At 41.5% G+C, this 23,520-nt stretch overlaps 1 protein-coding gene and 1 pseudogene across 1 annotated transcript in view; both read right to left on the bottom strand.

Moving 5' to 3' along the window:
* The window catches only part of SLC49A4 (solute carrier family 49 member 4), an 86,779-nt gene that overhangs the window by 42,610 nt on the left and 20,649 nt on the right, over positions 1-23,520 (bottom strand). The window lies entirely within an intron of this gene.
* Positions 100-22,611, bottom strand: LOC131479772 (ATP-dependent RNA helicase DDX50-like; annotated as a pseudogene).

The raw sequence follows: 23,520 nt of genomic DNA, 5'->3' as shown, positions 1-23,520 counted from the left end.
TAGCAGAAATGAGTCCATATTCTAGCTCTTTAGGCAGGATGCAAGGACTATCCTCTGCGATACTCTATGACTATGCAGAAAAAGAACTCAAAGTTGTTTGACAGCATGCTCTATCCTTTAAAAATGTGTAGTTTTAGCTATTGACACTTTTAGAATCCATTAAGAACCTCTGCATCCTTCTAATAAATTCCCTCTTTTATTATAAGCAGACACACACACACAGATCAAAGGTTAAGGTCTAAAGCTCCATGCACCATAAATGTGGACTGAGGCTGCAGTGAATGCATTCACTGCCTCTTTCTTTTTTATCAGTCTCTGAGCTGAAGGTTGGAAAAAATCAACGGCAGCATGAGAAACAGAAGCCTGACAGCATCCATGCTTTTAAATTTAACTAAATCCACTGCAGAAGAAACATTTACACATTCAAAAGTAACTCCTGCTTCTTGTTCCATGTCTTCCTAGTTGACATCTTTCCCTAGAATTGTAAATACCTATGCAAATTCTTACCCAGCCAACTTTACCTATGCACATAGGTGTCATCATCCTGTGAATAACTGTGAATCACCAGGGCAACCTTAGGAATGGCCAAAACATGGGCAGTCACATGGGATGAAGGAGGAACTTCAAAACTACCTTCTCTGAAGCCTTTCAGAGGAATTTCTCCCTGGGATTATGCAACACCCCCCACCTACACCCTTTAAAACAGCATTCTGTTCTATGTGCAGATTTATGGCCGTTTCAGCTCCGATCTTCTTGGTCTCATTAACAGTCCTCCCCTTAGACCCACTATGTGAACCAGATGCTTAGAATAACTGTTGGCCTCTGAAACCAACAGCTTTAGAAGGCCATATAGTCCCACAGTTGTAGCAGCTGAGTCATTTTTCCCACAAGATCAACTTGCTTGCATATGAATTTCATGGTTTTTGTTTGTTTGCTTGTTGGCTTATTGCAGCTTTATATAATCACAGTGGGCAAGCTACAGAAAAAAGTAAAGTCTGAGGACTGTCCTCAGAATCAGTTGTATAGTATTCATGCATGAATTTTCAACTTGCTCAGCAAAACTAAATTGAACATTTGATCCACTTCATCAAACACAACATGGCAGGTACTAAGATCCAACGGGCTCTGCAGATGGTTTTTATTATGACCAGGTGTTCCAACCAGGATGTTGATATCATGGTGAATGCGATTAATCCAGCTTTGATAAGATGTTCCACTTTGAAAACACAACACATGGGTTTTCCTAGTTCTATTTCTTCAGTCTTTGGCTACTTGACTTGCCAGTTCTCACTGGAGACGAAATAAGTTCCATTGCTGAGTGGCTTTTTAAAACTGTTGATTTCCTTTGAGCTTTTCAATCATGGGGATGGCAGGATGGCAAAAGAGATTGTTTTTCCTGTTCCTGTTGAAATAGTCAAATCTTGTTCTTCACATAAGGACTAAAGGCCTTAACTTGAATAGGAAAGAGAAACATCACCCCTAAATCTTTTACAAGGGTTATAGAATCATCAGAAAAAGAGAAATTGATAAGGATTCTTCTTTCTTTTCCCACGTTAGGGTCTCCAGTTTATTATCACTTGATATATAAAAACTATCCAGAAGGACATTTACTTTGATTTAGCTCATATTCATAAATATATTCTTTTGGCAGATCTATTCTTTTCAATTTATGAGATTTAGAGAATTCATCAGAAAGTTTGTTAAATCCTTCTCTAGCATCTCCATTTAGCCTCTCTTTCATTTCAGTTTTGGGGCTTAGGAGCATCCAAATAACTTGCTTAGGAGCATCCAAATAATTTGCAACACTGTTTTCCCTTGTTTCTGATTTTTCACTGGAGTCATAACAGTGCCTTGACTTGCTTCCATCAATCCAGCATCAAACAACGTTTCCAGCTTATCTTGTTTACATCTTCATAACAACCCTGTCCACTTTCAGCATCTATGATCCTCTAATTGTGTTGGGGCTTTATAGAGTGAGGGAATAGTTCCTCTACAGGAAAATGGAAAGCAGGACCATTTCTCACACTTCATACTTAAAGTCCCTCACTCACATAAATACCTTTGCCTTTCCTTCCTGTAGCTATTGGGCTCCTTCGAAGAGGTATCCAGCTCCCTAATGGGCCTCTAGAGTTTTCCAGGCATTACTAGCCAGTTTCCTCTGGGCCCAGTGGGCACACCTCTTCCAGGTACTGATAGTATGCAAGGAAATAGGGATAGTGTGTCTGCCTCAATATTTTATTTTTCTAATTTTTTCCATTTGAAAGTTAGAGTGTGTGATGCAAAGATAGAAGAAGACAGGAGGAGAGAAAAGAGAGACCTCTCATCTACTGATTCACTCCACAAATGCCCTGAACAGTCAATGCTGGGCCAGGTCAAAGCCAGGAGTCTGGAATTTAATCTGAGTCTCCCACATGGGTGGCAGGGACTCAAGTACTTGATACATCACTTGCTGCCTCCCAGGGTGTAGATTAGCAGGAAGTTGGATCAGAAGTAAAGTGGGTAAAGTGAGGACTTGAACACTCCAGTATGGGATGTAGGTGTGCAAAGCTGTGCCTTTCCCACCACACCACAATGCCTGCCCCAGGTTTGAGATGAAGGGGTATCCACATCCAGTTTACTCAATTATCACATCACAATATTTCTCACTACACATGCTGAAGAAGTGCCCAAAGAAAGACCACCAACATGGGATATCTCAAATGAAAACTAAAGGTCACTAACTTGTATGGCAGGCACAAGGGAGGGGAGGCAGCCTACAATTTTTTGGTGCCACTGTAAAAACTTCTCAGGAATGAAACAAGCTGATTCAGTGTTTAAAATTACTCTAATATTTGAATAATTACATTCAAAATCATCATACACACACACACGCACACACACTCCTCACAAATGAGCTCAGGAGACTCAGGGTTCTATAGTACCTTGGAGTTTCTCTTCTGAATTCCTGAGAAACCTGGCAGGGAAACCCAGTCCCACTCTTTCTATTGTTCTCCAGAACTCAGTCCTGGTCCTTCTCGCGCTTGCATCCTAGAATCTTTCATGGCTCGGCCATTACTAATACGACAGTCATTGGCACTGTGTGCTGGTGACTATGATGCCACGCTAATCTGTAATACTGAAGTGTTTGCCTGACAGTGTCTTCTATTGTTTACTGCTAACACCCCATCTCATGAACAGTTTATGAAAATATTATCAACTATCAGTGATACAAAATCAGAGATAAGGCTTTCCTAAACAAAATGTTGGTTCTGAAAATCATGCAAACATTATTATAAATCCTAAAAATGACAGGAAAAGAGATGAAATAATTGTAAAGCATTTAACATAAATTGCAGTCATTATTGCCTCAATCAACAAACCTGTGTTGAGCACTCACTCCATGTGGGGCTGGCATTGTGACAGGCATACGGAGTATAAAAATAAATGATATTAAGGCCTTGCCCTTAATAATCCCTAAGAGTAAGTGAAGAGTTGCCTATCAGCCCTGTACCAAGAGCAGAATGAAAAATAAGGCAGTCTGCCAGCCTGCTCTGTATGTATGTGGTACTTGAGAGGGGCAGATGGAGGCCCCTGCATGGCCTTCTCTTCTGACATCCGGCTCCAGCCTGTAAGATCAGGGGTTCACACATCTGCATGTGAAGCTGAAGATCTGAACTCTGAAGAAGCTCCAGCAGGTGGCCTTCACCCAGCCTGTGGGCCTGGAAAGCACACACCAGGGATGCAGTCTAACTCTGGAAGAACAGGTCTGGGGAGGAGGTCTGTCATAAGGATTTCTGGGGTATTTACAACAGCACAGGAATTAGACTGTGTGGGCCTGGCTGACGTAGCTCCTTGGCATGTGACTTCTCACCTGAAAAGGAATGGCCACACTGTTTAAAGTCAGTGTGGGACACTCTCAGTCCTGGAGCTGAGGCCAGAGAACCTGTGGCATGGCTGAGAGGTGGTCCTGGCAGTAACAGTGGGGAGACAGAGAAAGGGAAGATTTGGAGAACTATTAAAGCAACAGAAGTGGTTAGGTGAATGACAGGTTACTGGGGAAGAGGACATCTCTAAGTCTATAGACATGTCCAGTGGCTAATAAAGGCTGGGAGACAAGGAAAGAGATGTCATGGTCAGGGAACAAATGCTGGAGAATTCTAACGTTTTTAGGAAGGTCAGATGAAGCAGATTTTAGAAAGACAGCAGGGAAGGAGCAATTACAGAGGCAACAAAAACAGTAGAAGAAAGACTGGTGTCACAGCAACTAGAAAAAGAAGTTTCAAGAAGGCCAGGGTGTGTGGTGGATGCTATCAACTCAAAAGGGACAGTTCTTTACACTCAGGTGGGACCAGCGGGCTTAGCCATGAGCAGAGCAACTGTGATCTAAGATTCATACTTGTGTGAAAATGGAAATTTGTTACAATATTCATCCTACTGGTCAGAAACAGGCATGGGAACAAAAATTAGTTACACAGGTTGAGCATCCCTTGTCTGAAAGTCTGAAATCTGAGATATCCCAAATCTGAAACTAATGCAACATGACACCCTAAGTTGGAAAACTCCATTCCTGTTACAGGTTGCAGTCAATACACAGGTGAACCAGAAATATTATATAAGATGATCTGGACAAGTTGCATAATTTGCACATGGAACATAAATGAATTTCATGTTTAGTGTTGGCTCCCCTTTCCCAAGCACACTCATTATGTAAATGCAAATATTTCAAAATTAAAAATCCAAAGTCCAAAACATTTTTTGGCTCAAGTAATTTGGATAAAGGATACTTGACCTGAGTGGAACATAATAAAGGGGAAAAAATTCACTCAGCTTAAAGAAATAATCTGAACATGTTTCACATGTTGAAAATAAAATACAATGACCTTAATGCTTTATAACCACTTGTGAAAGAAGCTAGTTTTCGGAAACTAGAATTTACCAAAAGCACAGAAAAAACAAAAAAGAATTACTTCATGATCTTCAGTAAAGTGAAATCAGGTAATCTAAGGTTACGTTTTCTGTGTCATCATTACATGCCTCAGTTTTGATGTGCAAGTTAAAGTTCTGTTTCACGAGGACTAGGACCATGCCTTTTCCATTCCCCCAAAGCACCTTATAAAGTGCTAGAGCAGTACAGGTGTCCTCAGAAGGGTGTGGACTAGTTCAAGCACAGGGAAGTGTCATCACTGTGTTCTAAAATCTTTGCAAAGTTACTCAAAATCACCCATGTCATATCAAACCCACTTACAAACTTACCAAGTTCATCAAGAAGTTTGAATCAGTCTTAATAATAGTTAAAAAAGGATAGTCAACAAATATCCCAAAATAAGCTATTTATAAGAAACTGTGGTTGGAGGTCACGAGTATTTCCCCAAATGCCTGCAATGGGCCTGCAGTGAGGAAGAACTAAAGTCACATGTCTTTTGTGAGTTGCAGAAATCCAATGACTTAACCCATTACAACTGCCTCCCAGAGTCTACACCAGAGACTTGAAGCCAGGCACTCCAAAACTGAATGTCTGTGTTTTAATTGCTAAGTCGAACGCTGTCCCATAACAGAGCTTTTTAAAGAAGATGTCTGAGGTCATGCAACATTAGCACCTCAAGCACAGCGGCCTTGGAGGGGTTTGGGGAGCCAGCAGTGTGAGAAGGCTGTTCTGCTTCCTGGACAAGAAGCAGAAATGGAACAGTCCAAGCCGCCCATTTACTCCTGCTTGCATACCTGAAAATCAGGTACAGATCCAGTCAGGGGACTGCATGCCTCCTGCAGCCCAGCAGGTCAGACAGAGAAAGAGCTGGCTGGCAAGGGGGTGTGTAATCCCTCTCTGCCCAGTTTCCCCAGGCTAATGTTAACCCCTTCCTCTCTTTATCCATTTATTCTTAATTCCTGTTTCTTCCTTCCTCCTTCAAGTCCTGCTCCTCCCCTACAACCCCAAGCCAACTTTATCCCATTCCTGCTAGTCAGGTGGAACAAGGGAGGAGTAGAGGAGGGATCCTTGCAGGCTGAGCAGAATAACTAGGTTAAAGATACAGTATCCCCTGTAACAGCAGCTACAGAACAGGGATGGCCCGGACAGGCAAGCCAGAGTGCAGCTGCCCACTGGGGTCAGGACTACAGAAACCTGCTAGCCAGGAGAGGTTCCAACAGGCCCTCAGCCCTGGAGCTGCCCAGTCCTGCCACTGCCCCAGGCACCATCAGCTCCCCATTACTGCCCTGGTGGTAGAAAGGACAAGGCCTGCGTGGTATATGGGATGACATTCACGCACAGCTGCGCTCCTTTTCAGATTATTCAGTAAACAACAGCTTTTCAAACAAATGCCAGTAGCTGAAGTTCAAAGCAAAGATCTATAGTTCATGTTTGCCAATGTACTTGACATTTAAGCTGGCACAAAATGACATTCTGGTATCCCAACCTCTGTTTTCTAATATCTTGGAATATCTATGATTCCTATATTATTCTTACTTAACATTAATACTGGTTTGTTGGTTCAGTTACAAATTTTATAGCTGGACAGGGTGCCAGACCACAACTAGGTAACCTTTCCTCTTCCAGAGAGGTTAATAACACATCTAAAATACCATTTATCATTTTGCAACTTACTCTAAAAAGAATTGGGAGAAAGCTAATCATGTAGCTAGCTAATGGCCAAACCATGGCTGGAAACCAACATTATAGAACAGATTCCATCGCTTTACTGTCCCATATGACTTCATTCTAAAGGTTCTCTGTTAACATCTGTTAAAAAAACCACCCATTGCTGAGATAACCCACATCCTTAAGATGCAAAAGCATGAGGTACCTGTCACATTTCTATTCTGTGCACAGGTTCACTTTGTAAATCTCTATTTTCTTATGACTAGCATTAACAAAAAACTTAGAGATACTTTCTCAGCATAAGTCCAGTACTCTTAAATAATTCTATGAATTATAAATTTTGAATTAATAATAACCACTCATATTTATGGGTATATTAAAATTTACATATTCGTGATATGAGGTAGAATTTATAGAAATATTCTCCTCTGAGACTCCATTTTTAAACATTCCAAAACTTTCTTCCATTTCCTAATCACTGCACATCAAAATAAACTCACATTACAGCTGTTCTTGGATATCGAATAAAGCAAAGATGCTGGGAATACTTTTCCTTTATTTAAACCAAGAAAACATAAGGCAATAAAAAGGGTTGGGAATGACAAAGACTACATAGAAAAAAAAGCTAGGAAAGGAGAAATACAGTGGTGGGACAACAAAGAGCCTTCTAAAAGTTTTGTTAGCATAGCTTCACCTTTCTTTTATGAACATTTACCTTCACTTTTGTATCCTCCAATAATTTTGCTCAATTGGATTCAATTAAAATACTGAGCATGGGTGTGGTCGGACATCTGCACTAATGGGAATATTTGAATATTGATGAGTATTACAGTATTGGCCCCAGAGAAGCTCATAATAGCTTAGCAAATACTAGCCTTTAAACACAGTAAAAAGATTGGATTAGATTTTAAGTCTTAACTTCCAGTCTCAATAAATGTATTAATAATACACATTTTTGGTGAGCCACAATTTTCCATTTCTCTGGAGACATTTTATCTATTTTTCAGGATTCTAGTTTATTTAGAGCATGACAATCTCATGGTAAGGTATATAGTCTGCACAGACATCTGCTTCCCCCTGTTTGTCTCAGACTTTTTTTTCTTTTTAATCTCTTAATTTTTAGTTTGTCCTTTTAGTTAAAAGTACATAAACTCATAGAAAACATTATAAAGAAATGCACAGAGAAAAAAAATTCATAAACTCAATGTCTCAATTAAGAGAGCCACTATTCATACTTTGGTTTTTCAGTGTTTTCTCTCAATCTTTTTCTCGTTGTATCTTTCCTTCTCAAAATTTAAGTCTAGATAATCAAAGATATACTATTGAACGTACAGCTTGATGTACTAAATTACTTTAATATTATAGTTTATCATACACATTTTTCACATCTAACTGAAGACTCTTTACAATCAAAACAACTGTTAACAGCTTTGTGACATTTTCTTACACACAAATAAAAAAATTAGTCATGGTGGGTCTCAAGATGGGACATCTCATGCCTGGATCCCAGACGCCAGCCATCACGTGCACGTAGAGAGCTGTGTCCGGGCCGACCGGCCACGCAGCCAGCTCTGGGGTTTTGTTTCTTTGAAACACTGCTTAGGTAGCTCCAGGTTGAACCCACTGAGCTTCTAGGACATGAATCAATCATAAAGATTCCCAATGATAGTAACTCTTCCTTTGACAAACTTGTAATCACTGAACAATGCTGACCACCAAATACCAGTCCATGCAAAAACTATGGCTTGGGGCTTGTCCAGCAGAATCATATCCTGTTACCTGACATGATGATGGAACAGAAGGGTCACATTTGGAAAAGCCATGACATTAACTAGCACTCGAGAACCATATCCGGGGGTAGATTCTGTGGGGGATGTGTGGGTCAAACCCTGTGGAAATTCTAGCCCCACTGGTTAGCTCAAGAGTTTCCGTGGTGATGGACTAAGCTAGGTGTGACCAAGGAGCCTGCCATCAATCACAGGTAAAGGAACCCACAACAGTCTGGACTGGTCAAGGCAGCAGCACCCAAATGTGCATCCTGAATAGGGTGTGGGGTGGGCTGGGCTGCAACATTCACCAGCTCATACAGGGCCAAATGGAACGCCACACAACGCCGGGCACTGGCCTAAACCCAATGGCATGTATGAGAACTGGGTCTGAGAGGGGATTAAGTGGAGGATCTTGGGAAACTCCCCTGGTGAGTCATAGCTCCTGCTGGTGAACATGTGGTCCAGACCTGCAGGTTGGACAAGCTGGGCAAAATAGCTCCAACAGCTGGGTAATGTGTCAATTGGTAATGGAACAGGGTGTACTGGGCAGGACTGAGCAAACCTTAGCCCACAAGCAAAACTAGAGACCAGGATGGAGCATAGGTCTTGCCAAGCTAGGCTCTTGCACCTACTGGTCTGCGTGAATCAAGGACGTTAAGCCACGGTGTCTAAGGTAGAGGTTGGGACAGGTGAGGGGCTGAGCCAAGCTGAGTCAGTGCAACCACTGGTAGGCACGTGATCTATGGCTGGGAACAGGCCCAGTTGGGGAGCTAAGGGGACAACCCTAGTTGGGTTAAGGTTCCCACCAAGGGGCACGTGTGCTGGAATGGGGGCTGTGTTCTGATCAGGAAATGGTTGTAGTCTCCCTTGGCACAAGTGTGGACTGGGATTGGATGCACCAAGCTGGGTCAGACTCCAATACCCTCTGGTGTCCTGGAGGACCAGGGTAGATGTGGGACAGATTGGCTAGGTCTCAACCCAAACTGAGCCATGTGTGAGCCATATGTGGGTATGGACGAGCCATGACCAGGCTGAAACATCCAACAGCAAGAACCAGATTGGGTTGAAGGCCAGTCAGGAAAAGCCACTGTTCCTGCTAGGACAGGAGGTGAACTGAGTAGGGCTGGCCCATGGACCCACTGGTATGAGCAAAATCTGGCATTGGGAGAGGTTCTGATGGAGGAGCCTGGGCAACTCCTCTGGCAGGACACAGACCCGACAGGTAAGGGCAAGAAGCATGATAGGAAACAGCCCAGATCAGGCCATGGAAAGTTTCCCACTGGCATACATTTGGCATGGGTCGGGGAAGACCAGGCTGAATCAGTTCTCGTCATCCACTGGCAAATCCAAGCACCAGAACAGTGTGGGTCCAGCTGGGTTTAGTCGCAACAATATGGAATGCCAAGGTGAGGTTGTCTGTGCCAGATGTGACCGCAGTGCCCAACCAGCACGCATGAGAACCAGGAAGGGAGGGGGCGGAGCCGGCAGGGGAATAAGGGGTAGTTCTCTTGCTGGACAGCTACTCCCACTGGAGAGCGTGAGCTGGGATGGGGGCAGACCAGACTGGGCAGGGCTACAACACCTGTGCGCCTCATGTAGACTAGATCAGGGAAAACCCAGGCTGGGTGGATTATTCCTAGGGGTGCAAACAAAATTAGAGTGGGTGAGGGTTGTTTGGGCTTAGCCACAGCATCAGGTGGCAGAAGCTGGCACTGGGGGCTAATTCTGACAAGTCTAACCACAGAACCACCCGAAGAGTGCATAAACCAGGAGTCGGAGAGGCCTGAGAGGGAAATAGTGGGCTCCTCCCTCTTGGGTTACCACTTCCACGGGAGGGCACGAAAACTGGGACAGGGGCTGGTGTGGCTAGACAGATACCCAACAGCATCTGTGTGGGCTGCATAGTGGAGCTGGTTAGATGGAACAAAGCTTTAATACCCATTGACATGTACAAGAGCCGAATGGGGTGTGGGACAGACTGGTCTTCTGCTACACATACTGGCAAACCAGGGTGGGGGGCGGGCCTGGTGGGGGTTATTGTGGGTCGCTCCGACTAGGCTGCAGCTCCCAATGGTTTATGTGAGGGCCAAGTATGTGCTGGGCAGAACCAGGCTGGACTACAACACCCAGTGGTTCCAGTGGAAGTTGGGGGCTGAAAACAGAACCAACCCAGTGATCGCAACCACCAGCTGATCAGGGCTATGGACTGTGCCAAATCCTGTACTTGCTAGTACATACAAGAATCTGGTCTGAGAACACCTCAGACAAAGTTTCTTTGGAGATCTCCTCAATTGAAATGCTGGACTCAGAACCATAACCAAGAAAAGACAGAAGACAGAACAGGTCAATCAACCATCTCATCTATATGTTGGCAGTGAAATACGGGCAAATGGAGACTCTATGATGGACTATGTCAATCAGTGAATTCTTCAAAGACCTCATCGTGCTTGGAGTGGCAAGATTGGCAGCGATTCATAACTGGTGAACTATCAAAACCACTTGAGCAAGAACTTCAGAGTATGCCCCACATCAGGGACTTGGGGAGGGTAGGAAATTGCGTGGGCCTTCTCCCTTAATACCCCCCTTTAAACATGAAGGAAACAATATGGAAATAACAGTCTTACTCACTTCCCTATAGCCCCTGAACCTTTTTACTGTAATTAACTATGTAAAGATTGTCAAAAATATAATAAAAAATAAATTAAAAAAACACAAAAAAAGAAAAAAATTAGTCACTTTCATGCTAGTTGTCTAAGTTGATTCCAACAATTTTTGGTAGTAATACTTGTTTGATAATATTTTATGTAAATAACAGCCACTATACAAATTGTTTCATTAGGATCTGTAAGTCAAAGTATGTGAATATTTTAGGACTTATAAAATGTACTCCCAAATTGCTTTTCAGAATGCCTTGTGACAGTTATATGCCTGTCAATAGTGGTCTATAATACCTTTTTCGTCAGAAGCAGAACCACTATTCATGACACACACATCTCTCTCTCTCTCTCTAACACACACACAACTGGTGTGTTAGTTCTCTCCTGCTGTTACAACATGGTAACACACCAAAAATTTGTAATTTGAAAGTTGTATAAACTGGGATCCAACATGGTGCTCTAGGGGTTAAATCAAGATGCTGGCAGGATCCCGGTCCTTTCTGAAGGTTCTGGGAGAGAATCCTTGGCCTCCCTTTTCCAGCTTCTCCCACTGCCCACACTACTTAGTTCATAACCACTCTATGTTCAAAGCCAGCAGCTACGTGTTAAGTTCTTCACTACGTGTTGAGTTCTCCTTGACGAACATTTTGGAACATATCAGCAGCACCTGTAGCAACCCAAGACAAGATTTCTATCTCAATGCCAGCTGATTAGGAATCTGAATTCCATCAGTGACAATAGTTGTCCTCTGCTATGTAATTTAACACATATAGGTTAGAGAGATTAGGATGTGGACATGGTGAGGGGGCAGCCCTGACTGTGTGGATCACTCTTGTTAGGTCAAAAGACATATCCTTGTTTTAATTTATACTTCCTCTTTGATACTCTTCCTTTTTCTCTTTGCATATTATAGGCTTCTTACTTTGGACAAGTGCTTTATACTTATATCTATATTATTTACCTATTATTCAGTTGGTCTATTTTCAAGCATGATATTTAACATTTTGGAAATGTCTAATCTATCCATTTTTATTATTTTTCTGGCTACAAAAATCTTTCCCATGTAGAATCAGATGAATATCTCCATATACCACTCTTCAGTTAAACATTAAATTGTTTTGCTTATCTGAATTGGACACATAATCTAAGGTGAGATACAAAATGACCTTTTCTTTCCAAATAGACATCAAATTCATCTGTGATAGAGACAATAAGCTACTTCCCCAGTGTCCATCCTACTTTCCTGTTAGTTATAAAGCATTTCAAAGGTTTACTGGGTAAACTACAGCCTACATTTCCAATGCAGTTAGCTAAGGCCAGGTTGCTAAGCGTGGCCCAATGAGATTAGACTGAGAAGGCTTCAAGTTCATCTACCTTGGAGCTAAAACTATTCCCTTGGCCTCCCTCCTGTTGAGTGGTGATTACGTCTCTGATGATCTGCCTGTTAAGGTCATTTCCCAAAAAAGCAACCACACAGAGGGATCTCTCAGATGACCTCCTAGAGCATATAACTGCCTACTTGTCCACTGGCCCCAGCCCACCAGGCAAATAAAAACAGTGTTATGTTGTTTGGGCCATTATATTCTGGGGTCTCTTCATCATAATGTGTTCCCTAATCAAGACATTAAGAACTGGGGTGCTGCATTCACAAAGGTAAAAACAGAACTGTCATTAATTTAGAGGTTAAGCTGAAAAGGCAGACAACTTGTACACTGCAGCAAAAGTACACTGATTGAAAAAATCAAAGCCTTGCTCTGTGTTTCCTGCCCCTTGCTGATTTGAGGATGGCACTGTAAGAGAGATATCAAGTCAGGCAAGCATTAGCTGGTTTGCAAGCGTGGACAGAACGGACAAGAGTTTTGCTAAGAGTGTCTCTCTGCCAGAGGCCTGTAATCTAAATAAAATGAGCATCTGAATCTGAAGCCTCAGATTGCTTCTGAGTCATAAATGGCAGGAAACAATATGTCTTATAAAGTCTATCTGGCAGTAAAGATCAGGGTAAGGGTGTTATTTTCCTACCCAAGCCTACTTTTTCAGATGGCATCAAGGTAGCTACCACTAAAATGAGGGAACAGGGATGGGTCAAACACAGAAGACAGTAAAAGAAAAAGGAGACTGAGCACACATAAGAACTCACACCAGAGGCAAAAACCTTGGGGTGTGGCTATATTTACATGTAAGTTTCATAATGCACACACATCAGAAGACTACGAAGTGCTGGAGTGAAGTGCATTGTGATGATACTACACAATATTCTACAGCAGTTTAAGGCTGCTTCATCCCTAAACTGACCTTCAGGACTTCAAATCAGCACTGGCAAGAAACTGAAATGCAAAAGAAAGGGAAAATTCAAGAAGAACAAAGTCTAACAATCATTTCAGGTGTGGCCCCTGGGGATAATGGACAAAAAGAAGGTTTTTGGAGGACAAAGCAAAAGTCATAAAGGACAATCAAAGGAGTTTCTCCCAGGAATGCACAAAGACCTGAGAGAACACAGAGATTCTGGAGTCGGAGTTGGATGCAATAATTGGGCAGAGCTTTGGCTTTTCTACTTTGAAGAAGCAGCAATATGTTCTCTATGGGGAAAGCGGGAGTACAGATACATGCAGGCATTTGATGGCAGACACTACTGTCTCCATGTATTCTTCCTTTCTCTCTTCTGTTAAAGCATCCTTGAGTTTTAACTAGGTACATTGATGCTGAATTAAAAATCCTGGCCCTCTCATACTGAGAAGTGGCCATGCACTAGGTCTTTACCAATGAGACTTGAGTACAAATGATACAGCCAACCTCCGAGTCACCACTAAAAGACAGTCTCTGGTTCTTGATGTCCTACTGCATCCTGCTGTGGGTTACACTGAAAGCATGAGGATGAGCCAGTTCTGATCATATGGACAATGTGATCACTCCAGGGGATGTTGGAACAACTTCAGGGAAGGAACTGCGTCCCTGAAGGACCTTGCATAATGGAGCTGACTGACTGCCTTAATGGCCCGCTATCTCTCACTTTAGACTGCCTCTGGAGAGAAAAACTTGTCTTACTGCATCTGTATATTTTAGTACCTTTGTTGCAGAACTCAGCCTGTAGCCTGTATTTAATCAAAAACACACAAAGTCTGCCAAATGTTGCCCCTCAGATGATGACTTAACGAAATCTTGGAATCAATATTTCTAAGTACATCTATGTCCATTATTCCATTCAATTTTCAAACATGCTTATTTATTTATTACTTCCAAGTTATATATCATATCTGCAACACATTTCTTCCAGTATGCAATTTAGTGATGTATTTTGAAGCACAAAGGTTTCAAGTGTTGATGTGAAAATGTTTCCCTTTGTGATTTTCTTTATGATTGATATACTTGGAAAAGAAAGTAATTTCTTTAGAAAATAAGATTAATTTTCCAGTATCCTGTCTCATGCAGCTCTCCAATTCATCTGGAATATAATTTTTATTTAATTCATTTGAGAGGTAGAAAGAAAAACAGATGGTGACAGACACAGAGAAAGCTACCATCCTCTGGTTCATTCCCCAACTGTCTACTATGGCTTGAAGCTTAAGCTGGATGCTGCAGGCAGGAGTCTGGAACTCAATCAGTCATCCTTAAATGGGTGGCAAGAATCCAATCATGTGAGCCATCAACACTTCTTCGCAAAGTCCATGTCAACAGGAAATTGAGCCCAGAGGTATAGGTGGGTACCAACCCCAGCATTCCCACATGGGACAGGGGTATCTGAATCACTGGGCTAAATGTGCTCCCCAAGAAGGAATACATTCTGATACAGGGTACAAAGTAAATATTCATCTGTTCCTAATATGTAAACAATTTGCAGAAACACTATTTAATACCATATGATTTATTTTAAAATCCTACTGGTGTATGTTTTGCTATATAATCAATTATTACTAACATCTACTTCTGGCCTATTTTGTTCCTAAAATTTTGCTGCAGATATCAATAAAGTTTTAAATTTTTGTTCCTTTTGATAAGAGAAAAAAAATAAGCAAGTGATTATTTCAAAGAAAGGAATGAGCAGCCATTTATAAGACTCTGAACAGTCTTAATACCTTTCAATTCAGTCCAATCTGAAAATCCTTTCCATGTTCATGACTGTGCTGATCCAGGACGTGGGGAGAAAACTGTGATCAGGAAGGCAGAATTTCTGGAGCTGAGTATGTGGGTGTGTACTTGGTGATTACTTCACTACACAATCTGTATGCATAAGAAGTTGAATAAGAAAAAGTGATGTATGCTATTGTGGGCTTGGGGGAAAAATCTCACAAATAGTAATATCTCAAAGACAATGAAAGGGAGAAAAAGTATTTCCTAAAGCTCTAATGTCACACACTTCTAAATTCCCTTTCTTCTAGTTAAATGCTCCTTAACTGTCACCTTTCTAATCGGAAGCACTGTAGTCATGAACCCTGACCCTTAGAGTTGTAACAAAATGGGGTAAACAGAGTTATTAGATAGAAGTTAAACCTTAAAAAAATTGCACATTAAATGTGTTACACTGCAGGATTGATAAGCACATTGAAACTACTGAATTAGTTACTATTCAAAATGAAAGTACTAAGCATGTATCCGGGCTGTGTTCCTCAAATCTAACTGAGCACTCAGAGAGAACGTTAAAGTGCTCACTCTCAGGGTTCATCCCAGAGTCTAACAAGTAAGACCGGGGAAAGACCCAGTAAAATGTATACTAACATAGAAATACATTAAGCACATAGACCACATTTTTTAAAAAAAACATTGTCACGGGGAATCTGGATCGAATGTATTTTACTGAAAAGGATCTTAGCTCTTTTTAAATTTTATTTTATTTTTAAGATTTGTGTATTTGAAGTTTGAAGTTTCAAAGAGAAAAGGAGAGACAGAAATCTTCTATCCACTGGTTCATTCCCCAGATGGCCCAACAGCCAGCTCAGCAGGCTGAAGCCAGGCACCAGGAACCAGGAGCTAGAAGCCAGGAGCCTGGAGCCAGAAGCTTTATATGCGTCTTTACATGGATGCAGAGGCCCAAGTATCAGGGTCATCCTCTGCTTTATTTCCCAGGTGTATTAGCAAGGAGCTGGATTGGAAGTTGAGCTGCTGGGACATAAATTGGGACCCATATGGAACGCTGGAGTGCCACGTGGTAGCTTAACTAGCTATGCTACAGCACCAGCTTGGAGTCTTAGTACTTAAATCAACTAATTGTTCACCTTCATAGTCAAATGTTCCCATTTCTTCCTTGTTCCCTCCTTCCCTCTTCTCTCCCCTCTTTATCCGTCTCTCTACCTCCTTTCCGCCCTCTCTTTTAAATGGAAAGGCAGAGTTCTAGAGAGAAGAGACAGAGAGACAGTTCCTCCATTTGCTAGTTCACTCTCCAAATGGCCACAACAGCCAGATCTGGACCAACCTTCAGTCTGAAATCAGGAGCTTCCTCTGGGTTTCCCATGTGGGTACAGGAGCCCAAGGACTTGAGTCATCTTCCACTGCTCCCAGGCCATAAGCAGGGAACTGGATCAGAAGTAGAGCAGCTGGGACACGAATTGATGTCCATATGGGATGCTGGTACTACAGGTAGAATCTTAGCCTATTCTGACAATGCACTGGTTCCAAAAGGTTTCCATTTCTATACTGGGGAAATTTATAAGTAAACGTTCTAAACTTCTTTGTCCTTCTCCTTTCTCAGGTCACGTTCACTTCTTTTTAAAAAAAGTAACATTGGGCCCAGCACCATGGCCTAGCGGCTAAAGTCCTCGCCTTGAAAGCCCCGGGATCCCATATGGGCACCGGTTCTAATCCCGGCAGCTCCACTTCCCATCCAGCTCCCTGCTTGTGGCCTGGGAAAGCAGTTGAGGACAGCCCAATGCATTGGGACACTGCACCCGCGTGGGAGACCGGGAAGAGGTTCCAGGTTCCCGGCATCGGATTGGCGTGCATCGGCCCATTGCGGCTCACTTGGGGAGTGAATCATCGGACGGAAGATCTTCCTCTCTGTCTCTCCTCCTCTGTGTATATCTGGCTGTAATAAAATGAATAAAATCTTAAAAAAAAAAAAGTAACATTACATCAGAATCAAAGGCATGATGTGGCCAGGTGGACTGCAGGCAGCCTCTGCTACTATAAGCAAAGCTGTGCAACAAGAACAGTCCTTAAACTGGCTGAGATTTACACATGGGCTGTCTGTAAGTCCATGCATTGAGTTAAAGAACAGACATACTTTGAACCTAAAACTATTCCCCAAATCCCCTCTAAGTAGGATGTCCCAAATTGTGCATGCATAAGCAATACCTCATTTTTCTTATACCTCAGGCAACACAGCACATCATATTTTTTTTAGCTTTGCCAGTAAAAAGACACCTATTTTCTGTTGTAATTTTAATTTCTTGAATTATTATGAAAAGTTGAGTATCTTTCTCAAGTTTATGTCATTTGTAATTCAATTTCTGAAATGGTTTAGTCATATCTATTGCCCATTTTTCTGTTGAGATGTTAATTTTCTTATTCATTTGAAAAAATTATTTTAACTTATCAGATAATCCATTCATCTGATTGTGGCAAGTATTTCTCAGCTTTTAATTTGTCTTCAGACTTTTTTGAAATATTACATTTATATTTAATCACAAATACATTCTAGATTTTTATGCTGTCAAATGTGTTAAGCCTTTCTTTTATGGCTTCTGGGATTTATTTGTGCCTTAGTCAGAGGACCTTACCAATTCTCAGATTCTTTTTTTTTCTTTTAGATTGATTTATTTATTTGAACGTCTGAACTAAATAAAGAGGAGACAGAGATATTTTCCATCTGATTCACTCCCCAGAAGGCCACAACAGGAGCCAGGAGCTGCATTTGGGTCTCCCATGTTGGTGGCACGGCCCCAGGAACTTGGACTATCTTTTTTTTTTATTATTATTCATTAGTTACATCGTATTATGTGACAGTTTCATAGGTACTGAGAATTCTCCCCACCCCTTCCCCAAACCCTCCCACCATGGTGGATTACTCCACCTTGTTGCATAACCACAGTTCAAGTTCAGTTGAGATTCCCTCTTTGCAAGCATATACTAAACATAGAGTCCAGCATCTTACGGACTTGGACTATCTTCCACTGCTTTTCTCAGGCCATCAGCAAGGACTGAATTGGAAATGAACCAGCATGCATAGAGGTGTTGGTGTCACAGGTGATGGATTTACTTGCTATGCCACATGCTGGCCACTAAATTCATTAAAGTAGTAACTTCATGCAAAACAGAGAAAAGAGATATAGAGACGGAGACAGAGATAGAAACACAGACACAGATACAGGTAGAGAGATTGCACCCCACGCCATTGTCTGGCTCACTCTTCAGACACCTACAATGGCTGGGGCTGAGCTGGTGCCAAAACTGAGAGCTGGGACCACGATCCATGTTTCCCACATGGGTGGCAGGAACTCAATAACCTGAGCCATCATCTGCTCCCTCCCAGTGTATGCACTGGTGGCCAACTGGACTCAAAATCCAAATACTCCAATGCGGAACGTCAGCATCTTAACTGCTAACTAAATGCCTGCTCCTGGTTTTCTAATACTTTTACAATACATTTTTTACATTTAGAACTTTGATATGACAAAGATTTACTTACATGGTAAGTAGGAATTTGGTTCTTTCTCCACTTTACCCCTCCCTCCCAGTTACTTACTTACTTTAAAACTGTTTACAAAACAATGCACTTTTTTATTAAGGTCATCTTAAATGTAATTTGGGAAGCTGCAGAACATTTTACAACAGAATATATCTCTAGGAAATCTATGCTTACTATAACCATGCTATTTACCTAAAATGTTAGAAGATGTTATTTATTGCTAACATTAATAAAATTACTCCGCCTAGGAAGGCAATATGTAATATGTTACAAGAATCACTGGATACACCAACGACTAAAAGCAGATATAACTTAATAAAAGTCCACTCTCCTGAAGTCTAATGTGTTTTTCTAGAAATGCAGTATAAAACTTCACATGAACATGGGTAGGAAATCTTTTACCTGCCAAGAGCTATTTGAATGTTTATAGCATCATTTGCAGACCATACAAGTTGAAAATTAAGCAACTATACATTTATTGAATTTTAAATCCTGTCTGTGGATGCCTTGGCAGGGTCAGACTAAAAGATTTCATAGGTCTTATATGCCCTGTAGACTGGCCATTCCTTGTCTCTGCTGGAATAATGGTTTTCATCACTACAGAACAAAGTCATTTTTTAGTATAACTTTTTTTCTTTTCATTGAAAAATAATTAACAAATTTTTTATCCTATTCCGTAACTGTCATGTTAATAAATGTGGCAAAACTGTATTTCCCCTTTATTTTCACTGAGACTAAACAGAGGCAGGACACTATTAGGAAAAGCTTGTCACGGAGCTTGCTTGAGTGCTAAGGTCAGAGTGCAGGGACAATCCTGACGGCAGAGTCACAATTTTAAAACACTCCAAGTAAAATCGGCACAAAACCACACATTGTGAGGCAGGTGTCACGGTGTAGTGAGAAAAACTGCCACCTGTGACACTGGTATCTCATATGGGCACTGGTTCCTGTTCTGGCCACTCCACTTCTGATCCAGCTCCCTGATAATGGTCCCGGAAAAGCAGGAGAAGAAGACCCTGCCATTCACCTGGGAGACCAGCTGAAGCTACTGCTCCTGCTTTTGGCCTGGCCCAGCTCTGCCCTTTGCAGGCATCAGGAGAATGAACCAGCAGATGGAAGATCTCTCTCCTTCTCTCTCTCTCTCTCCCTCTCTCTCTCTCTCTCCATATATAGATAGATAGATAGATTGACAGATATTTATATTTATATCTATATAAATATCTATATTTCTATTTATACCCATATCTATATCTATAGAGAGACACATACATACATACACACATAGAGACAGACATACATACACATATGAATACACACACACACACACACACACACACACACACACACACACACACATACACACACTGCGGTGTTTGCTTCACTGACGGCCAAATGTGAATCACTGAAATGTTGGATAGGGGCTGAAGTTTCACATGTTCCAGCTGTAGCATTTTCATTTTAACAGCTGCAGAGTGTACTGTTTATAACACTGCTCAAAAGAAATACTGTATGGATATAAAATAAAGTTTTGTTTCACTAGGACAATACTCCTAAATTCTTTATAGATGAACATATGAGACTGAAAATTCAATTTATACCATTCTCTTTTACGAAAGATTCAATCCCCCTGAACCCTTTATGTTATTTCTCCTTGCCTGTCCTGCATTTCTTCATGAGTCATATTTCTTCTTTATACTACCATCTCCCTCAAGGTGGGGAGTCAAAAAGGTGTAAACATTTTTTTAAAAAGACAAAAAAAAAAGGAAAGTCAAGTCTACTATTCCTAGAATTTTATATCAGGAAAGGGTATAGAGGGATTTAAGACTGGAGAGTAGTAATAGAACAGATGTACAAAATAAAGAGAACAAAAATATTAATAGGCATTTTTATAGAACTGTTAAATTTAAGCTTGCACTGAAATATATATTTTAAAATGTGGATAGATACCTGTGGATCTGAGGAATGAAGAGCACTTCAAACACAACAGTAAAGTTCACATTTTAAAACCTAACGCAACTATGTCAATCAGTGATTCTTCAACGACCTCATCGTGCTTGGAGTGGCGAGACTGGCAGCGATTCATAACTGGTGAACTATCAAAGCCACTTGAGCAAGTATCTCAGAGCATGCCCCACATCAGAGACTTGGGGTGGGTGGAAAACTGGGTGGGGCTTCTCCCTCAATATCCCCCTTTACCTCAGATACATGAAGGAAACAATATGGAACTAATAGTCTTACCGACTTCCCTATAGCCCTTGAACCTTTTTATTGTAATTAACTAAGTAACGATTGTCAAAAATAAAATTTTTATTAAAAAAAAACAAATAAGCAAGCAAGCCAAAAAAAACACCTAACGCATAGAAACAGAAATGCCAATCACTTTCCATGGGAATCCAATGATTTTTCTATATTTTCCTCAAAATATGACACACTGTACAAAGCCTAAAAAACCTCTGGAAAGAGAACACATTTTGTAAATTCACAAATAAACAACTTTCATTTTGAAAATTCTGTTCCAAATGAAAGCCAACATCTTGTAGCTAAAATCTACTTCCCCTCTTCCTGCAGTCCCCTTTTCTGCCAGTGGAATTGATGAGTTCCACTTCTAGAGCAAAACCCCGATTGTACCACCTCTAATATCTCTCTCCTGTCTGCAACGTCCTTTCCAGATGCACAACTTTCTACACAAGGCGTCCTTGCAGCAGGGCTTTCAGAACACAATCAGAAGCTGACTTCCTGCTGCCACCACTATGGCCCAAGCCCTCATCATCTCTCGCCTTATTATATTGGTTTCCCAGCTCATCTCCTTGCTCAGGCTTGTGACCTCTGGCTCTGGTCTATCCTCAGTAGGGTGCCCTCTGGCCAGGGCACTCTTTACCTTCCCAACCACTAACTTTTGGAGTTCTACGAAAGCTGAGGTCCTTACATGGTGCTGACAAGGTCTTCGAGGTTGTGGTTGCACCCTCCTACCTCCCTGTAGCTGCTCTAGTCTCACTTCCTTCCACTTGTTCACACAGAGTCACTCAGCTCCAGTGGTGTCAGTCTCCCTGTTGGGGAGGGTTGGGGGATACTTCCCCTTCCACTCTTAACTCTTTTGGTTCTCTATGCGTGGAAGCCTGGTCCCTTGGATACTGCACCATCCATTTCATCTTTGAGGTCTTTAGCCTAGAAGGTCATGTTCCCAGGAAGAGCTTTGTTTCTGAAATCTCACCATCCCATCCTTGACATTTCAGGTCTTTCTACCCTACATTATTTTTTCTTACTATCCATACACACATACCATACTTATCTAGTTTATTGCAATCTCCTTAATGGGAATGCAAACTCTATGAGGTTGGGAGTTTTCTCCATTTCGTTCCCTGCTGCATTCCCAAAGCCCTGCAGAGATTGGCACATAAGGAGTGATGTTCACTGAACAAATAAATGAATAAGCAAATTGCAAGAATAACTAACCAGGGCTCTGTGAAATCAGTACCATATGCTTCGATTAGCAGTGTACCTAGCATAAGTCTGACACTACTATTCCACAGATGAAATGCCTACATGGCACTTCTGACTGTCCGGTGTGGGAAATATGGCCCCCCAGGGTGGCATCAAGGTCCTTTATATTTGGTTTTTCTAACCTCAGCTCTGGATATCTCATTATTACCCCAGTGTCTCCCAAATATTGCAGAGTCCTTTGAATATGGAGAACATTTTCTCAGTAACTCTCAAAATCATACCCAAGGATCCTCATATGAAAAAAAACCCAATTTAAGAAACTGAATATTGATGAGCAAGAATGCATTCTTTTTTGGGGTGAATTACTACTGCTAGAATGATTTTTAACTTACAACCAAAATGAAAGCAAGGTTTTCAGACATATGTTTGTCTTACAGCCCCTGAGAATCAATCCATGGACTACCTCAACTGCAGAAATGTTGCTGTACCCCAATGAAACTACCCACCCATCTCTGATGCCGCCCCCCTCACCCACCTCCAGATGTGCACTCCCGCCATTCCCTCACCCTGGAACATCCTTCCCAACCACAATTCTCAAAACTCTACCCATCATTCAATGCTTCACTTAATTACCAACTCCTTCATAAGATTTTCTTTTTGATAATAGTCAAAACTTCTTTTGGTCTCTTGGAGCAGTCGATATCTTTCCCATAGCATTAATCAAGCTTACTATATATACAGTATGATATACAATTATGTATAAAGCATGCTATATTATTATTCTCATAGTTATTCTGGCTCCTGGGGAGTATACAGAGTAATGTCTTTCTTATTTTCACAACTAGGACAGTGTCATTTATAAGGCAACTCATAATTGTTCACTGAGTTAATCATCTTGTTGCACATAAAAATAAAGTGCTTCTACAAATATGGCCCTCTACTGATCTCCTCAAAAAGGGTTGGGTTTGTTGGAGCTGCAGCAGTGGACAAACTGCTAATCCTCTACCTGCAAGCACCAGTATGCCATATTGGTGTCAGTTTGTGTCCTGACTGTTCCATTTCTGATCCAGCTTCCCATTTATGGCCTGAGAAAGCAGTAGAGGATGGCCCCAAAACTTTTGAGACCTTGCACTCACATGGGAGACCTGGAAGAAGCTCCTGGCTTCAGATCAGCTCAGCTCCTACCATTGCAGTTATTTAAGGAATGAATCAGCTAATGATCTTTCTGTCTCTCCTCTCTATAAAACCTGTCTTTCCAACAAAAATAAAGAAATCTTTAAACAAAAAAAGTGTTGGGTCTGTGCTGTGGCACAAAGAGTTAAGTGACCACCTGTAGTGCTAGTATCATATAAGGATGCTGGTCCAAATCCCAGATACTCCACTTCTAATCCAGCACCCTCAAAATGTGCCTTAGGAAGCAGAAGAGGACAGTCCAAGTCCTTGGTCCCTGCTACTCACATGGGAGAC

This window comes from Ochotona princeps, chromosome 3, assembly GCF_030435755.1.
Source record: "Ochotona princeps isolate mOchPri1 chromosome 3, mOchPri1.hap1, whole genome shotgun sequence".
Taxonomy (NCBI): Eukaryota; Metazoa; Chordata; class Mammalia; order Lagomorpha; family Ochotonidae; genus Ochotona; species Ochotona princeps.
Note: the sequence above shows the minus strand (reverse complement) of the source record. Positions and strands in the feature narration are given on the sequence as shown.